Source organism: Sabethes cyaneus, chromosome 3, assembly GCF_943734655.1.
Source record: "Sabethes cyaneus chromosome 3, idSabCyanKW18_F2, whole genome shotgun sequence".
Classification (NCBI taxonomy): Eukaryota; Metazoa; Arthropoda; class Insecta; order Diptera; family Culicidae; genus Sabethes; species Sabethes cyaneus.
Window position 1 is genome coordinate 182,424,835 of NC_071355.1, and position 18,445 is coordinate 182,443,279.

Sequence of the window (18,445 nt, forward strand, 5' to 3'; positions counted from 1 at the left end):
GTAAATTTCCCGTGGAATGACCCATACAATAAACGCCTACATTTTAACTTCCTTACTTTGCAAATACGAATTTTGTGTTTCATGTTTAATCTCCCAATGCTCACTGAAATCTGAAAGCACACTCAATGCCCTAGGTTTAGGTGTAGCACCGAGCTTTCAGAATCTATTTTTTTGTGTAATTAATTTATCTATCGCAAAAATACCAGGACGCGGTACAGCGGTACATAAAATTGAATATGAAATGCTCTAGGTTTCACCCATCTCAAGCATGATGTTCGAACTTTCAGAATCTATTTTTTAATATTTTTTATATATTTTTTAATTTTAAACCTATCACAAAAATACCAGAAATAGAAGCGGTACATAGAATTGAATATGATTTGAATTCGCACTTGAAATTGATCTAACATCGAAGCTGAAAGTGGACTAAAAGTTTAATTTGAAATTTTGCTTGAAGCTGGACAGGAAAATTGTTCAAGATCCATGGGACATAAAATTTGACTAAAAATTTGATTAAACTCAACTTAAAATTGGACGCAAACAAAGCGAGGGGCACCCCTTTCCAAAAACATGTTCTGAACTGAAATAACGAAGTAATAACGACTGAGGAATCTGTTATTACTTATCACAAAAATAGAGGCCGATTAGATTAAAAACTCCGGAGTTTCGGGTACAACTGTGCTAGAAGCTTTACTTCAAATTAAACTGGAAATTGGATTTAAAATAGGATTTGAAACTAGACTTAAATTTGAAGTAATTTGGGCTGGCCGTTTTACTCGGAATTAGACATGAAATCGAACATAATTTGAAGTTTTTCTGGGCTATAGAAGGTATTAGTTCTGCAGTCCAAAGACCCATGAAGAATAACTAAGTACATACTTACAGCGCATACCGGTATCATTTTCCTGTCAGCAAGCCCCGTCAGTAAAGTAATACTAGAATCATATGGATTTGATTATTATTTTCGGACTTGCAACCTATTTAGTAGCTTTCTACGCGAGGCTGGAGGCAACGTACGACAGCTGCTCGTCACGGGATATCAAGATCGACATCGGGGATATGAACGCCTAGGTCGGTAGGGAAGAAATGTATAGACCGGTGGTAGGACCCCATAGCCTGCACGTCGACACGAACGATAACGGCCAACGATGTATAAACTTCGCAGCTTCCTGAGGCCTGGTGATCCGAAGCACCTTTTTCCCGCGCAAGGATATCACCAAAGCCACCTGGAGATCACCTGACCAACGTACAATGAATCAAATTGGCCACGTTCTCATAGAGAGCCGGTTTTTCGCGAACATCACGAACGTACGCTCTCGACGGGATGTGGATATTGATTCTGACCATTACCTAGTAGCAGTACATGTGCGCTTAAAGCTGTCCACCGTATACCGGACACGTCAAAGCCGCCCTCCTCGGCTGAACATCAGGCAGATAGATAACCCACAAGCTGCCGAGAACTACGCGCGAGTACTGAATGAGGCACTGCCTTCTTCCGAGGAGTTAGGTGCTTCAAACCTCGAAGACGGTTGGGGCAGAATACGCTCGGCATTAGATATTGAGCCACGGAGTACACAAAATGATTGGTTTGATGGGGAATGCCAACAAGCGGTGGAGAGGAAAAAAGTGCTTGGAAAAATTATCTAAGTATTGCCTAGAGAGATCCTGGCCAAATACCGACGAGCTAGGAACCAGTTGACCATGATCCTGAGGAGGAAAAAGCGCCAAAAGAAGGACAGTGAGATCGTGAAGAATTAGAACAACTATTCCGAGCTAATGACACGCGGAAGTTTTATGAGAAGGTGAACCAAACTCGGAGGGCTACACACCGAAACCTGACATGTGTAGGGATGAGAGAGGGAATCTAATCACAAACGAGCGCGAGGTGATCGACAGATGGAAGCAGTTCTTCGATAAACATCTCTATAGCGAAGTCGCAGAAGGAGGCGGAACGGAAATTAACCTAGGAGCGCCCATGGAAGATAGTAATGTTCTAGCACCTGATCTCCAAGAAGTCAAACGAGAAATCGGGTTGCTGAAGACCAATAAAGCCGCTGGGAAGGACCGCCTACCGGCAGAGTTTTATAAACATGGCGGAGAAACGCTAGCAAAGTCTCTACACTGGGTTATTTCGAGGATTTGGGAGGAGGAAAAGCTACCGGCGGAATGGATGGAAGGAGTGGTTTGTCCCATCTACAAAAAGGGTGATCGGCTAGACTGCTGCTACTATCTTGGTATTACGTTGGTATACGCCGCCTACAAGGTACTGTCCCAGATCCTGTTACGCCGGTTGTCACCGATAGCACGTAGGGAATTATCAGGCGGGTTTCATAGGGGCTCGGGCAACTACGGACAAATTTTTACTATCCGACAGATCTTGCAGAAATGTCGGGAGTACAACGTGCCCACGCATCACATCTTTATTGATTTCAAAGCAGCATACGATACAGTCGACCGAGACAAGCTATGGTAGATAATGCACGAACACGGTTTTCCGGACAAACTGACGCGACTGATCAGAGCTACATTGGATCAAGTGATGTGTTTCGTACGCATCTCTGTGACACTCTCGAGTCCCTTCGAGACGCGGCAAGGGTTGAGATAAGGTGACGCTTTATCCTGGATGCTGTTCAACATTGCTCTTGAGGGGGTAATCCGACGAGCGGCCATCGAAACGAGAGGCACGATTTTTACCAAGAGTAGCCAACTTCTAGGCTTTGTAGATGACTTCGATATCATTGTTACGGTGGGCCGGACACGTCGAAAATAGTCTTCTTCAACTACCCCACCGGCACCAGGAACAGGGGGGTCCAACATGCACGTTGGCTCGACCAGTTCGAAAGCGATTTGCGACTTCTGAGACGACTAGGAAATTGACGACGAGTGGCCCAAGACCGAGTTGAATGGAGACGAGTGCTTGAAACAGCACGAGCCACCCCGGCTCTATGCTGAAGAAGAAGAAGAAGAAGAAGAAGAAGAAGAAGAAGAAGAAGAAGAAGAACCCATTTGGTATGTTCTTACCAAAGGAGTCGACCAGTATATAATTAGACATGAGATAAAATATATAATAGATATCTACATAGTGAATTCAAAATCAAAGCTTAAGGATGCACTTATCTCGGCATCATACCTACTAGCTTAGCTTCTCATTTTCGAGCATTACCGGGTATGGCCACATGGAGGCGCTAGGTAGAGACTTGGGATGGTTAGAGCAATGTTGGATGCTTCCTCTTAGTTCCCCATTTCATACCCAGTTTAAATTGGACTTAAAATTGAACCTAAAATTGAAATTAAAATAGACTTAAAATTGGGCATGAAATCAGATGTAATTAAACTTGGAATTGATTTAAAACTTGACATCGGACATTAAACTGAACATGAATTTCGACTAATTCAAAACGTACATAGACACGAAATTAGACAAGAGGTTTTACTTGAAATATTGACATTTTACGTCTTATTCTCTCACACGTTGCACATACTGCTTTTTTCCAATCCGTTTTTCCAGTTTTAGTTCCGTTTTTTCTCCTTTTCTGTTCACCTCTTTCTTTTTCCTCCGTTTTCTCTGTCATTTTCTTTTTTTCCTTCCCTTGTTTCCTGTTTCATTGTTCCGTTTTTCTTATTTCCAGTCCTATTTTTCCTCATGTTTTACACTCGTTTCTTGTTGGTTTCTTTCCCGTTTCAGTCATCTTTCTTCTCTTTTTCCATTTCTTTTCGTTTCCAGTTTTCGTATTTTTCTAACTATTTTTATGTTATTTCCTTCTCGTCGTCTTCGTTAGTACCGTTTTGTTATCCGTTTTTTCCATTTCTTTGTCTTATTTACCATTTCTTTTGCTTATTTATTATCTCTTTTATACCATTCCTCTTCGATTTTCCTCTTTTCTCCCGTTTTACATTTTTCTTTAGTGCGTTTTTCCTGCTTTTGTTTTCTTTTTTGTGTGTTCCCGTTTTTCTCGGCTGCACAGTCGGTTTTCTTTTTTCTCTTTTGGTTTCTTTTGTTGTCTGCTCCGTATCCGTAAATCTCTCCTTTTTCCACACGGTTTTCGTTCTTTTGCCCGCTGTTTCCTCTTTCTCTGTTCTGTTTCCTGTCCCATTTTTCGCATTTTTTTCTGAGTACTAAGTTTCCCCTGTTCGGTTTCACACCCGCATCTCCAATTAGCTTACGACAAGTTCCCTTTTTGCGTCCAGGATTACTACGAGAGCAATGGTCATCTGTAGCACCTACTTTCCACGTTTGAATATTCGGAACCAACACCTGGAGGCATCCAAATGGAGACTCTAGCTCTCAGATCGATCATGTCTTGATTGACGGTCGACACTTTTCGGATGTTATCGATGTACGGACTTTTCGGGGACCACATATCAACTCTGACATTGCAACATCCAGCGGTTAACGGCAGACGGCGATGCAGTGGAGGACACCAGGAAGCTTGACCAACGAATCGCAGAACAGCAGGTAGAAGGAGAAGATATAAATGGGCTGTGGAGGAATATCCTTGGTGCCATCGAAACAGCTGCGAGAGAGGTGGTAGGCACGACGCGTGGAAGACAGCGTAACAGCTGGTTTGATGCCGAATGCCAGAGAGTGACAGATGAAAAGAAGCAGGCCAGGAGTCGCATGCTCACTGCGGCAACGCGTCAAAACAGAGAAAGGTACAGAGAGACTAGAGCTGCGGAAAAAAGAATCCATCGCCTAAAGAAACGCGAGTACGAAGAGCACGGGCTTGCTGGCGCAGAGGAGCAATACGCCAGCAACGACACACGGAGTTTCTATAAAACGGTGAGATGCATGAATTTTGCCATGTCTGTGATGTGCGATGGTAGTGCTGGTAACCTGCTTACCGACAAAACGGCGGTAGCAGCCAGGTGGAAGCACTTTCAGACACTGTTGAATGGAGAGGTAAATGCGGAGGTCAGCAGGGACAGGATAGGAATTGTAAGCGATGGTCAAGCTGTGGAGCCACTAACACAGGAGGAGGTTAAAAAGGCACTCAATGAGCTGAAAAACGGTAAGGCTGCTGGGAAGGACGGTATCCCGGCTGAACTTCTAAAAGCGGGGAGCGAGCGGCTGTACGAAGCAATCCACCGGATCATTGTCAGGATCTGGGAGGAAGAACAAATGCCGGAGGAGTGGTTGGATGGCCTCATTTGCCCAATTTTCAAAAAGGTTCATCGACTGGAGTGTAAAAACTATCGAGGAATTACATTGCTCAATTCTGCCTACAAGGTGCTTTCCCGTATCCTGTTCTGCAAACTGAGACCGTTAGCGGAGTCCTTGTCGACCAGTACCAAGCTGCTTTTCGTGAGGGTCGCTCCACGACGGATCAGATGTTTACCTTGCGTCAGTTGCTAGATAAGTTCCGGGAGTGCAACTTGCAGACACACCATCTGTTTGTGGACTTAAAAGCGGCGCACGATTCAGTTAAACGAAATGAGCTGTGGCAGATAATGCTAGAACATAGTTTTCCGACGAAACTAGTTACGCTGATTCGTGCGACGCTGGACGGATCCAAATCATGCGTTAGAATAGCGGGTGGGACCTCAGCTGCTTTTTATTGTATGCCAGAAAGGCATTGGGTTAAAAAGCCACTGCGACAGTCTTAATGATCGTCTTTTGTGGCAGACCTCAGCTGCTTTCGTGACGTTGAATGGACTGAAGCAAGGTGATGCACTCTCTAACCTGCTATTCAACATTGCCTTGGAGGGTGCATTACGAAGGGCGGAAAGGAATGGAACTATCATCACGAAATCTTACATGCTTCTTGGTTTTGCGGATGACGTCGTTATCATCGGAATCAACCGTAGAGCAGTGGAAGAGGCTTTCATGCCCTTTAAAAGGGAAGCGGCGCGATTGGGACTTACCATTAACACCGCCAAAACGAAGTACATGGTTGCTGGTAGGCAACGTGGGAGCCCAAGTGGTGTTGGTGCCGAGGTGGAGTTAGATGGGGAACGATATGAAGTAGTGGAGGAATTTATATTGCTGTTGCAGTTGAAAACCGTAATAATCGACGTGCGACATTCGGTTTTATTCTTGTTCTGTGTGTCGCAACTGTGTTGCACGTGGTGCGCTGTCTAGCGCATCAATGTGCGAACACAGCGCACCACGTGCGACGTAGTTGCGATACACAGAACAAGAATAAAACCGAATGTCGCTCGTCGAATATTACGGTTTTCAACTGCAACAGCAATATACTCGTGTATACTCGATGTAAGCCACGAAGTGAAACGACGAGTTGCAGCCGCCAATCGGGCTTTCTATGGATTACGTAGCCAGCTGAAGTCCCGCAGTTTGCAAATTTATACAAAACTGGCGCTCTATAGAACACTAATCTTCCCGGTGGCCCTTTACGGCCATGAATCATGGACGCTAAAGGAAGCTGATCGGTGAGTGCTTGGGGTTTTTGAGTATAAAATTTTGCGATCTATACTTGGTGGCAAAATGGCAAATGGAGTGTGGCGCAGACGCATGAATCACGAGCTGTACCAAGTATGCAAATATGCTGATATAGTGAAGGTAGTGCAATGTGGCAGGCTGCGGTGGGCTGGACACGTGGCCAGAATGCCCGATGAAAGAGTAGCCAAAACTATTTTCAGCAGAGAACCAGGAAGAGGTCGTAGACTCCGAGGCAGACCCCGCACCCGGTGGGTGTGTGCTGTCGAAGACGATGCACGTTCAGCTGGTGTTCGTGGAGATTGGAGAACGGCAGCCCAGGACCGACGGTACTGGAGGACCGTAATTCGTTCGGCGCAGGATCGGTAACGGACCGTTGCCACTAAAGTAAAGTAAGTAAGTAAGATTACCACGACACTTAAACGAATAAAATTTCAAAACAAACCTGTAAGGTGACATTTAAATACACTCTGAACGAAAAATATGCAGATACAGCTGTGAATAACCCATTTTAATTAAAGACGCCCAAAAAATCTATATTTAGTGAACGGGACAAAACACTTATAGTTCTTACAAAACGCCCAAAAAACATTGACAAGCTTAGCGAAGAGGAGAGTTGCAGTGATCGGTTCGGAAGTCGAGTAACGAATGAATGATGATAATCAGCTTTTCATTTTATGTCATTTCAATAGTCTTTACATGTCAAGCTCAAGAAGGCAGGACTATACGCAACCGCCGCAAGTTTATTCTTTGTCTTGAAGTAGTAGCAGCAGCCACAAGCTTGGTGAATGTAATCATCGTCCGTGCCTCAAAAGCAAGGCTTTCATACGGGAAATTTATAGGAAAATTTTACCTTCAAAGTTTTTGTTGATTTTCATTATCTAGCTATTAGAAAAGAATCTTTTCATAAAAGCCATAAAATTTTTGCATCTTTTATGAATCGAATGATATGCGAACCAGCAAAATCCGTTCTAAATTAGAAGAGCTATTATAGCTTATAATAAGCGTTCAAAATCTTTCATTCTTTCGTGACAATCCCAAGTACTGGTTACTAAACTAAACTAAACACTAGTCCTTTGACAACATTGTATAAGCATACAAAACTATGATTAAAAGCTTATTTTTTTTATATACTTCTGTAGAACTCACATAATGCTAAAAAGGCGAAATAGCGGGTTATTAATATGCTACGCCACAAGCATTCAATAAACTTTATTAGTGTTTGTTTGAGGCTTAGTTGAAACGTCATTTTGTCTACATTATCGACGTATCGAAAAAGTATCGACGGCATATCGTTTGCTTGTTATGGAAAACAAAAATAGATTTGGTCGGGATTTAAAAAACTAAAAAAGCAAGCGATTTTTTTTTGCTGCATCTCAAGGGGAGCAAGATAAACAGAATCATTTTTTGAAATGCTGAATAATGTTACCACCTAGACAGGGCTCGAACCGGGAGTTAGTCATGCAACCTCATTCGTTTCCTTGCACCTTTGCTGTCTAAACCACAGCGGACGTGATTGAGTGAATTGAATCGTCGTATTTAAATCTTGGTGATATTCCCTCTCATATCAAAGCTACTTGTCCTGCCTTACCAATAGGATACTAAAGGACGGCATCCGTTAGGTAGAAGAGGGCACGAATAGTGGCCGTAGAATAGCAAAATAAGAAGGCAAGTACAAGGCGTTTATCAACACTTACGGCTCGTTTTAACGCAATTGACTAAATGCATTATATTGTTACGTTATATGTGCACATATTGTTTTCTTTAATGCTGATTTACGTTAATGCTTCGATGCATCAACAATTTTAATATACGTTTTATAAGCACTAAGATTGCTAATATACAAAAGTTTGGCACCAGGTATGCAGAATTATTTCCAATATACGATTTTGGATTAACCCTTTATAAGGCCGTGGCAATTATTTTGCCACCAACGAAAAATATTTGTATTGCGTCTATAATGACATCAATATAATTATAGAAGCAAAATAAAAAAAATTTGTTGGTGGAAATATAGTTGCCACTGCCTTATAAAGGGTTAATGCTTATGGTTACTTGGGATGTCTCGAATCCAAATTTTAGATTGACATCCTGCGGTAAGACGTAGTTCTACGTAAAAAATCTAATGGACTTATAATGCTTTTGTTTACAATGATTCTGCGTTTTACTTAATCAATGATTTGCGCCTTTAAATATGCTTTACATGTATATGTCTCTCCGTGGGAACACGCAGCAGCCGTATACCTTCTTTGCTGTTGTAAGGCTTTCTGTTATGCGCCTGCGCTGTATGTGTCAAGCTGTGATGGTTTCCAACGAACGAATCGGCCCATCAGCGAACATGCAATCGAAATCGTTTTATACAGTAAGTAGGTAAAAATTTAGAGATGGTTGGTTTCAACTTAATTTTAAAGAGTTTTTAACTTCAAATTAACGTTTTTGAGGGTTCCCAGCATCCATTGAATGATATAAAAGGAGATATAAATTTCATACGAAACTTAATTCGCTTGATGTTTAATAATATTTCTAAATGATTCAGGTTAAGGTTGAAATCTTCGATGAAAAAAAAAATTCCTTAAAATTCTTTTAAGATATCTGCTTGACGTTTATTTATCAGAGTAGATTTGACTGAAATAAAATTCTGAATGATCTATTAGACCCTTTGCAGGCACAATCAAACTGTATCCTTGAATTCATAGCAACAGTTGTACGTATTTCAGTGTTGTAGGATTGGTTCTTAATTGAATAATCATTCATATTTGCACAGCTTCATTGAGTGATCACTTTGTTGTGTCTGTCAGATTTCATTTATTGATCTTGTTTGTGTACGGAAACAAAGAACTATTTAAAACCCCTGGCATACATTTGTGGTCCAATGGTCAGCATGATTTTTTTCCTATTGCCACTAATGTATTCAATGCCTTGTGCCTTATTGAAATAATATCCAATCTCTATGCTGCAATCAACGGCAATCTGTAATAGGTAACGCAATCTCCAAACTCTAGCATGGCGCAAAGCAACGTGCAATTCTCTTGATCTACATCATTTGAAGCATAATGATAATATATATGCGAAAAAATGGTCACGCTTTTTCCTCGCCCTCCCTGAATCAACGCACCACCACCCATCGGCACCGGTGCGCTGCACTTCCTACCAATCCAAGCTAAGCCAAGCCAAAGCCAAGCCAGCGTTCGGCAAACATTAGCGCACCCAATGGAACATGTAGGGGACACCGAGCGACGACCTCCGGCACTGTTCCATAGTCTTGTAACATTCTGCAGCCCAGCACGGCACAGATTGAATTTTGTGGGTTTTCGCAGGTTAGCCGTGGCTCCGTCCGTAATAGTGGCCGAGCCGTAGAGCGAGAGTTTGGTCTGGTCGTTACATAACTGAATGTAGAGCAAATAAAATGGGTCTTTTTGCCTGGTGGCGCTCGGCTTAAGCCGTAGCTCTACGCTTTCCTCCCATATCCTGCTCCTGGTCTGTCCTTATTTCTGTCGCCGGCCTATGAGTTTTCTATCCATTCGGTTTCATTTTTTCCTGCTCGACTTGAAGCATACATTTTGCAAGCGTGGAAATTATCTCAATTTAAGCATAAATCTACACTCTCCCCATCTAGTTGGGTAGCGTTTGTCCAGTTTCTTTCCAACGACGCTTGCTGGTGGGCTGCAGCTTGTGCGGAACATTTATGATGCCACCAGAGTTTGTGTCGCAGAAAGTGCCGCAACATGTCGTCGTCGTTGGTCGTTGTCGTTGGTCGTTGGCGATATTTCGTTAGTTGAAATTTCACACTCGATTTTAAGCAGTCTAACGAACCTGTTGATTGTCGCCGACGAAAAGAAAAAAAAGCTTCGGGCACTGAAAAAGGCCCCGACAAGATCGTCGTGTACCATGTACAATCGATTTTATCAACGAAAATAGGACGATTTCAATCGCTCCGATTCGCTAATTCATGCAGTTTTGTGGAGATAATTGGTTCAGACTGCTACTGGTTAGCATAAAGGGGACTAGCTTATACTTATTGTGGTTAAAAATATGGTTATCTTTAATAACATGGTTCCGTTGTGTAATTAAATTTAGTATACATGCAAAGCTATGAAAGAAACACGACAGCTGTTATGTGAATTTTGTTGATAATCGCTAGATTAGTGTCAGGAACAATGTACATTTCTCGGTAAATATTGAATGTTGCCATATTTTCGCTTGACATTTTTTGTCTGCTTTGTCGAAGCACTTTTGCTTGACAATTCTGGAAATTATTGGGTGTGTTAATAATAATAAAAATTGCAAAGGCTGCTACGACAGGCAAGTATGTTCATTATTCTAAACTTTCGATACCAGCGAGTTCAGATTCTTGCCCCGACAGAAGCTTTATTGATAGCGGCCCACCTTTCACTTATAGTACACCAGCAAGCAGTGTCACGACGTATCCTGGCGTACCTATATAAGGACGCTAGCATCTGAACGCGTGTCTTCTGTATATTACCAGAATGTCAGAGGTTTGCGGGCTCAAATTGTCCAGCTGCGCTTAATGTTATCTAGTTGTGAGTATAACATACTTGTCTTCACGGAAATGTAGCTGCGGGCTGACATTGGCTATCACGAAATTTCTCCTGACTACGCTACGCTAGGAGAATAAATGCCCGATAATTGCTGCATTCGAGTCGATGGCCCTTTTTGTAAATAGGGCATTTTAGACATTACGGACAGTGTTCAGGTAGTTCCTCTTTATTCCAAATCTTTAGAATATCCAGATGGATTGCACAATGTAGCCGTGCGCTACCGACTTCCTTTTCAGCTGCTTTTCCGTTTTTCAGCTCTCTAACCTCATCCAAAATTGGTGCTTCCACAGCTTGACAATCATCCTCTATGATCCATCCGGGATACGTTTCTTAGTGGAAATCGCCCAGCAAACATTTTCGTACGTATATCAAAGTAACAAATATGATATATGTACCGATATATATATATCTAGAAAAATCGCATTCGATGCACGAAACTAGCATATGCCTACTGTTTTGAAGGCGATATACATACTGCAAATTATATGAAAACAATTCACATTCATAAGTATTTGTATACGATGAAATCCGACTCAATATGATAAGTTCCATAATCCTATACAATTTTGTGACGAAAATCGTATGTGAATCAGTTACTATCATTTTGTACGAATAAATGTAAACTAGGGTGCGCTTTATTAAGCTTCATGTACGATTTCGAGTTTCTTTAGCGATATTTAAGATGATTTTCACACATTATTATACGATTTGAGTTTGCTGGGCGGACAACCGGGGGAAACTAGGGTCGTATGCGGACAGAGAAGGGGGCACTCATGCGAAGGCTGAGTGTAAATTCTCCGCCTGCAAATGACGGGTCTCAGTAGGAACAGGTTCGAATAAACCAAAAATACTGGGAACCAGAGCAAAGAGTCCAAGCCCCTAAGGAGGATGGTTTTAAATAGCTGGAGGATGGTTTTAAACGAAAATGGATAAAACCCCTAATCCAAGGTGTCATGCGACCCGTGCCGTGGGATGAATAGTGCGGGGAGGGGTGGGGGAAGGGGGGGGGGAGAGGGGTTCTACAAATACTCAGCTGTGGAGTATCAGGGCGCTCTTCATAGTAATCAGCCCTTACTATATCATGAGGGGCTCTGATGTGGCGGACTTTTCGTTCCCCTCAACTCGTGGGATTCTTTATGGAGAACAATATCAAAAATTCAACACTTCAAGGCACCGCTGCCTTCCAAAGCCGGAACCAATGGAGTCGGAGGACTGCATTGCGCGTGGTTCTTCCCGATCCGGAGACGCGACCAGATGATGATGGGGCACCAACGTCGTCTCGTGGTGGTTTCAAGTGACTCTCCAGTGCACAGAAAAGGCGGCTCAAGCGGTATCTCAGCAAGGGATACACAGAGGAAGGGGCCATGAAATTGGCCCTCTGCCCTGCCGACCAGCTGCCGCAACCTCTCGAGCAGAGCAAGCGGTAACGGTCTGAGGAGACTGCGTCGCCAAACACTAGCGCAAGAGGTCCAAGCACTAAACGACCTAGAGTGCGCAAAAACAAAAAAACCGCCTGTGCCCAAACCTCAATCAGGCGTTTCGTATAGTGAGATGGTGGATGCCGCAAGCATCGCAATCACGTCGAGTGATTACCCATCCACTATACTGGCTGCGGATCAGCTCACGGCTATTCGCAAAGAAATCCTGAACTGCATTGCGGAACAGGATTTTCCAGCCATACGGCCAAAGTTCAAGAGCTCTCAGCCCAAGAACGGTTACCTGCTCCTCGTGTGTGCCGACGTGGAGACAGTGAGATGGCTGGAGACTACGGTACCTACTCTTAAGCCGTGGGATGAAGCGCTGCTGAGAACATACACCATGAAGGACCTCCCGAGGCCCCTTGTGTTCATGGGGTATTTCTCGAGCAGTGTGGATACTTCGAGTGGATCCTCCGTCTGCTCCAAAATCAGAACGACGGCTTCTCTACACAAATGCGGCGAGTATTTCGTCGCAGCGTGACAGGGAATACCGTCGAACTGGCGCTGGAGATAGACCCTCTGTCTGCTAACCTGATTGTCAGGCAGGCCTTCATGCTAAATTATATGTTTGGCAAAGCTCGCATGCGACTGGTTGGCCGAGGAGCAGCCAACTGCCGATTAGGGGATTTTGCGCCAGGAGCAGCGAAGGTTCGTGCGGGGCGACCTACCAAGGGAGTTTCGCAACCACCTGCTCCAGGCACGTCGGCAACGGTAGCGCAGGTTCGCACGGTTCCCGAAAAGGAGCTCTGCATCAACCACCAACCACTCGTAAAAATCGGAATCGTCTCCAGTCGACTGCAGCCATCGAGGCCCTCTGATGTAGGGAAGCAGGCAAATCAAGAAGGCGTTCACGCTACTGGTAGCCGTCCGTCAGGTTCTGGGTCTAAGGACTCTGCCAAGGACGGTAAACCAGTAACATAGCGGGCAGCCTTCGCTGCGTGCAAGCGAACCTTCATCATGCCAAGGGCGCTTCTTGTGTTCTTGGTAGAAGGTTCGTACACCAGCAGCTAACAGCTGCCTTCATCCAAGAACCTTGGGTTCACGACATGAGAATTCTCGGCCTAGGAAGCTACGGTAAGTCAATCTACTGTAACACGCAGACCAAACCTAGGTCTGCAATTCTGCTAACGAAGTAAAAACAAATTTCTCCCATTACAGAATTCATTCAACGCGATGTCGTCGCTGTCAAACTGGAAGTGCCAACAACGACGGGGAATCAGACGTCGTGGTCGTGGCGTCCGCATACTTCCCGGGCGACAAGGATGACATACCGCCATCCGAGGTTGCCGCTCTCGTGCGGTACTGCAGGGCCATTCCTGATCGGCTGCGATCCACCACACGGTTTGGAGCAGCACGGATGTAATAACCAGGGGTGAGTACCTACTTGAATACTTAACTGCCATCAATGTCAATGTATGCAATGTAGGGAATGTCCCCAGTTTTGTTAATTCTATCAGAGATGAGGTCCTAGACCTCACTCTGTGCAGCACTTCTATAGCTGAGAAGGTCAAAAATTGGCATGTCTCTGACGAACCAAGTTTATCAGACCACAGGCATATCGTTTTTGATATTGAGGCAAACTCTCTCAGGAGAGCAGAATACAGAAATCCGAAGAAAACCAACTGGAGTTCATTCAGAGAACATCTGGGAAACTCTCAGAATTCCCGTCAAATTAATATACGCACACCAGCTGAGCTGGACCCTGCAGCCAATGACCTACAGAGTAGGATTATTGATGCTTATACTGCAAACTGTCCGTTAATCACGCGGACAGTCTGCCGTGAGGTGCCATGTGGTGGAATGAATCGCTCAGCAACCTTCGTCGAGAGGATAGGCGTTTATTCAACAGGACTAAGATCACGTCTAATTGGGAGGCCTACAGGGCATCTCTCACCAAACACAACGCAGAGCTTCGCAAAGCCAAAAGAAAGTCCAGAGTCAAGTGTTGCGAAAGCATCCAGACTCTGCCTGTGGCGGCGCGACTGCAAAAAGCGTTAACCTTCTTCTTCTTCTTCTTCAGCAGCATAGAGCCGGGGTGGCTCGTGCTGTTTCAAGCACTCGTCTCCATTCAACTCGGTCTTGGGCCACTCGTCGCCAATTTCCTAGTCGTCTCAGAAGTCGCAAATCGCTTTCGACCTGGTCGAGCCATCGTGCACGTTGGCCCCCCCTGTTCCTGGTGCCGGTGGGGTTGTTGAAGAGGACTATTTTCGTCGCACTGTCGTCCGGCATCCTTACGACGTGTCCGGCCTACCGTAGCCTGCTAACTTTCGCTAGATGTACGTAAGCAGTGCCCGTAGCTCGTGATTCATACGCCTCCGCCACTCTCCGCTTTCAGTTTGTACTCCGCCAAATATCGTCCGCAGCACTTTCTGCTCAAACACGGCAAGGGCGCGTATGTCCTCCGTAAGCAGCGTCACGGCTTCAAGTCCATAAAGAACTACCGTTCTAATAATGGTTTTGTACATTGTTAGCTTCGTACGGCGGCGTATGCTTCCTGATCGTAGCGTTTTACGAAGGGCAAACTAGGCCCGATTTCCCGCTTGGATGCGCCGCTGGATCTCCTTACTAGTGTTGTTGTCCTCGGTCACCAGCGATCCCAAATACACGAACTCCTCTACCACTTCTAGTTCGTCGCCGTCAACGGTTACCGTCCGTGGGAGGCGCGCGTTTGTTTCCTTTGAGCCTCTTCCTTTCATGTATTTGGTCTTCGACGCATTTATTTTTAGCCCAATTCTCCTAGACTCCGCTTTCAGTCTTGGGTAGATTGCCTCCGCCGTCGCAAACTTCCTGGCAATGATTTCGAAGTCATCTGCAAAGCCTAGAAGTTGGCTACTCTTGGTAAAAATCGTGCCTCTCGTTTCGATGCCCGCTCGTCGGATCACCCCCTCAAGAGCGATGTTGAACAGCATGCAGGATAGACCGTCACCTTGTCTCAACCCTCGTCGCGTCTCGAAGGGACTCGAGAGTGTCCCAGAGATGCGTACGAAACACATCACTCGATCCAATGTAGCTCTGATCAGTCGCGTCAGTTTGTCCGGAAAACCGTATTCGTGCATTATCTGCCATAGCTTGTCTCGATTGACTGTATCGTATGCTGCTTTGAAATCAATAAAGATGTGATGCGTGGGCACGTTGTACTCCCGACATTTCTGCAAGATCTGTCGGATAGTAAACATTTGGTCCGTAGTTGCGCGAGCCCCCATGAAACCCGCCTGATAATTCCCTACGAAACCTTGTGCTATCGGTGACAACCGGCGTAACAGGATCTGGGAGAGTACCTTGTAGGCGGCGTTAACCAGGGTAATACCACGATAGTTGCAGCAGTCTAGCCGATCACCCTTTTTGTAGATGGGACAAACCACTCCTTCCATTCATTCCTTTTCCTCCTCCCAAATCCTCGAAATAACCCAGTGTAGAGCCTTTGCTAGCCTTTCTCCGCCATGTTTATAAAGCTCTGCCGGTAGGCGGTCCTTTCCAGCGGCTTTATTGGTCGTTAGCCAAGGACCATAATAATGGCCTAGGGCAATTGAAAAAAGAAGATGGCAGTTTCACTGTTACTACTAGGGAAACGTTGGAGATTCTTATGGACATGTCCCGGCAAGCTGGCGGAAGGTCAGGGTGGTGTTCATACCTAAGGCAGGCAAAACAGATAAAACTATGCCAAAAGCTTTGAGATCAATTAGTCTGACATCAACGCTTCTCAAGTTGATGGAAAAAATCACAGATAATCACATCCGTAACGAGTTTCTAAGGAACTCTCCTTCACATGGCAATCAACATGCTTACCAATGCGGTAAATCTACGAAAACCGCACTCCACTGCCTAGTGACGCTGATTGAGAAGTCGCTTCAATACCAAGAGACGGCACTTTGTGCTTTTCTTGACATTGAAGGTGCTTTCGATAACACGTCATTCGCCTCTATTAACACGGGTCTTCTTAATAAAGAAACTGATCAGCCGGCAATGAGCTGGATTCAAGAAATGCTGTCAAGCAGAGAAATCACAGCCTCATTGGGAGATACGTCGATCACTATGAGGTCATTGCGTACGCCGACGACGTAGTACTTATTGTCATAGATAAATTTGGCGCAGTGCTGTCCAGTCGTATGCTAGGAGCTCATGGTGTCTACGAGAGGGGCTTAATATAAACCCCTCCAAAATAGTCGTGATACCATTTACTAGGCGGAGGAGACATACTCTTACTCCCCCTACACTGAATGGAATCAGACTAACCTTCAGCAATGAAGTTAAACATCTGGGTATTATTCTGGATCATAAACTGAACTGACCGCTCACCTAGACTATGCTGTCAAGAAAACAACTGCAGCCATCTGGGCAAGCAGTTCACTGCTTGGAAAAACCTGGGGACTAAAACCTCAACTAACCCTTTGATCATATAGAGTAAGGAGGGGTAAAAGTGCGTTGCGGGTAAAAGTGCGATTCAATGATTTATCGGTGCAGATTCCGAGTAAATTTTCTACATTGGCATGGATGGGTGACTACTTTGATAGCTTGAATCTAACGTAAACTTTGGTTGCTTACGAAGCATAGTTGCTGAGTTATGTGCTAATGTTATTTTAAAGCGGTTTTGATGTAATTTTTCGTTATACGGCAAATACGAAATCAACAGGAGGATATTACTTGTTGAAAATTTGTAGCAGCGTTTTACACCATTCACATATCTGTTTAGAAAATACGGCGAAAATAATTTACAAAATATATTTCGCTTTTCCGTAATTTATTCTAACTCCGTCAAGCGCCTAGCGGGGTAAAAGTTCGATTCACGGACGGGGTAAAAGTGCGATTCATGGACGAGGCAAAAATGTATAGCCAATTATATACAGCTTTAGGCACTATATCATAGATACTAGAAATGAAAGATCTGTAGAAAACTGTACGCTCTACAGATGTTGGTCGAAGAAAAACAATGAGTATCCGCTGATGAAACAAAAAACAAACGTTTGGAAAAGTTTCGATCTAACGGAGGCTGCAATACACCAACGCAAAATAGAAACGGTGCAAATTGAGAATATTCTTTACCGAAACATAACGCAGATTGAAGATAATATGGTTTTGATAGCTACTGCTGGGCTAATTTCATGGATTCTAGCTTCGAACTTTTGCCCCGCGATATTCGCACTTATGCCCCGCTAGTGGGGTAAAAGTGCGAATCTGCACTTGATCAGAAGAAAGAAGAATTTATTTTGCAAAACACTATTTTTGTTTATTGCGTGTTTTTGTTTATTGCGTCCACGTCACGAAATTTAATTTCTTTGAATTGAAATGCCGCAAAAATATTCAGCTCCCGGCTCTCGCACGGTATCAAAATCACCTTCCCGGGCTCACGGAAGAATGATAGTAAGATGAGGTATAGGAAAAGTTTGTTTTTATTAAAGTTAGGCAGAAGTTATGAAAATTAGATAATATTAGGTATTGTTTAGGCAGGTAAACATAGATAACCGACAAATTTTGAAAAGCGCCATCTCTTGAAAAGTAACGGTTCATCTGGTATCCTATTACTACATCAGGGATACAAATAATCCTCGATTCCTGTAGCCCATGCTACAAGTATGTGAATAAATAAATACTAAAAATACCAAGCATGGGTCAAATGGCTCTACATATAATAAAATACAGTTAAACATAATTGGAAAATTTGCTCCGACCTTAGTGTTGATGCGTATGTGTTTGAAAAATAAAGAGAGGAAATAGAGAGAGAGAGAGAGAGAGAGAGAGAGGTATCTTAGTGGCATGTGGAGAAATAAGAGAGTAAAAGCTTAAAGTAGGGGGTGTTTGCAAGAGCGTGATATTCAAATGCGCAAACATTACTGTTTTAGTAAAATGGTCATAACTTCTACAATTTTCAACCGATTGTTATCATTAATCCCATGATTTCTTTGTTTTTTATCGGCATTTAAGACTCACATAAAATGAAATTTTTGAAATGCGTTAATCTTGTCTAAAACCTTTGATAAAGTTGAAATTATTCCAGAAAAATGCGTTCTCTTTTGTTT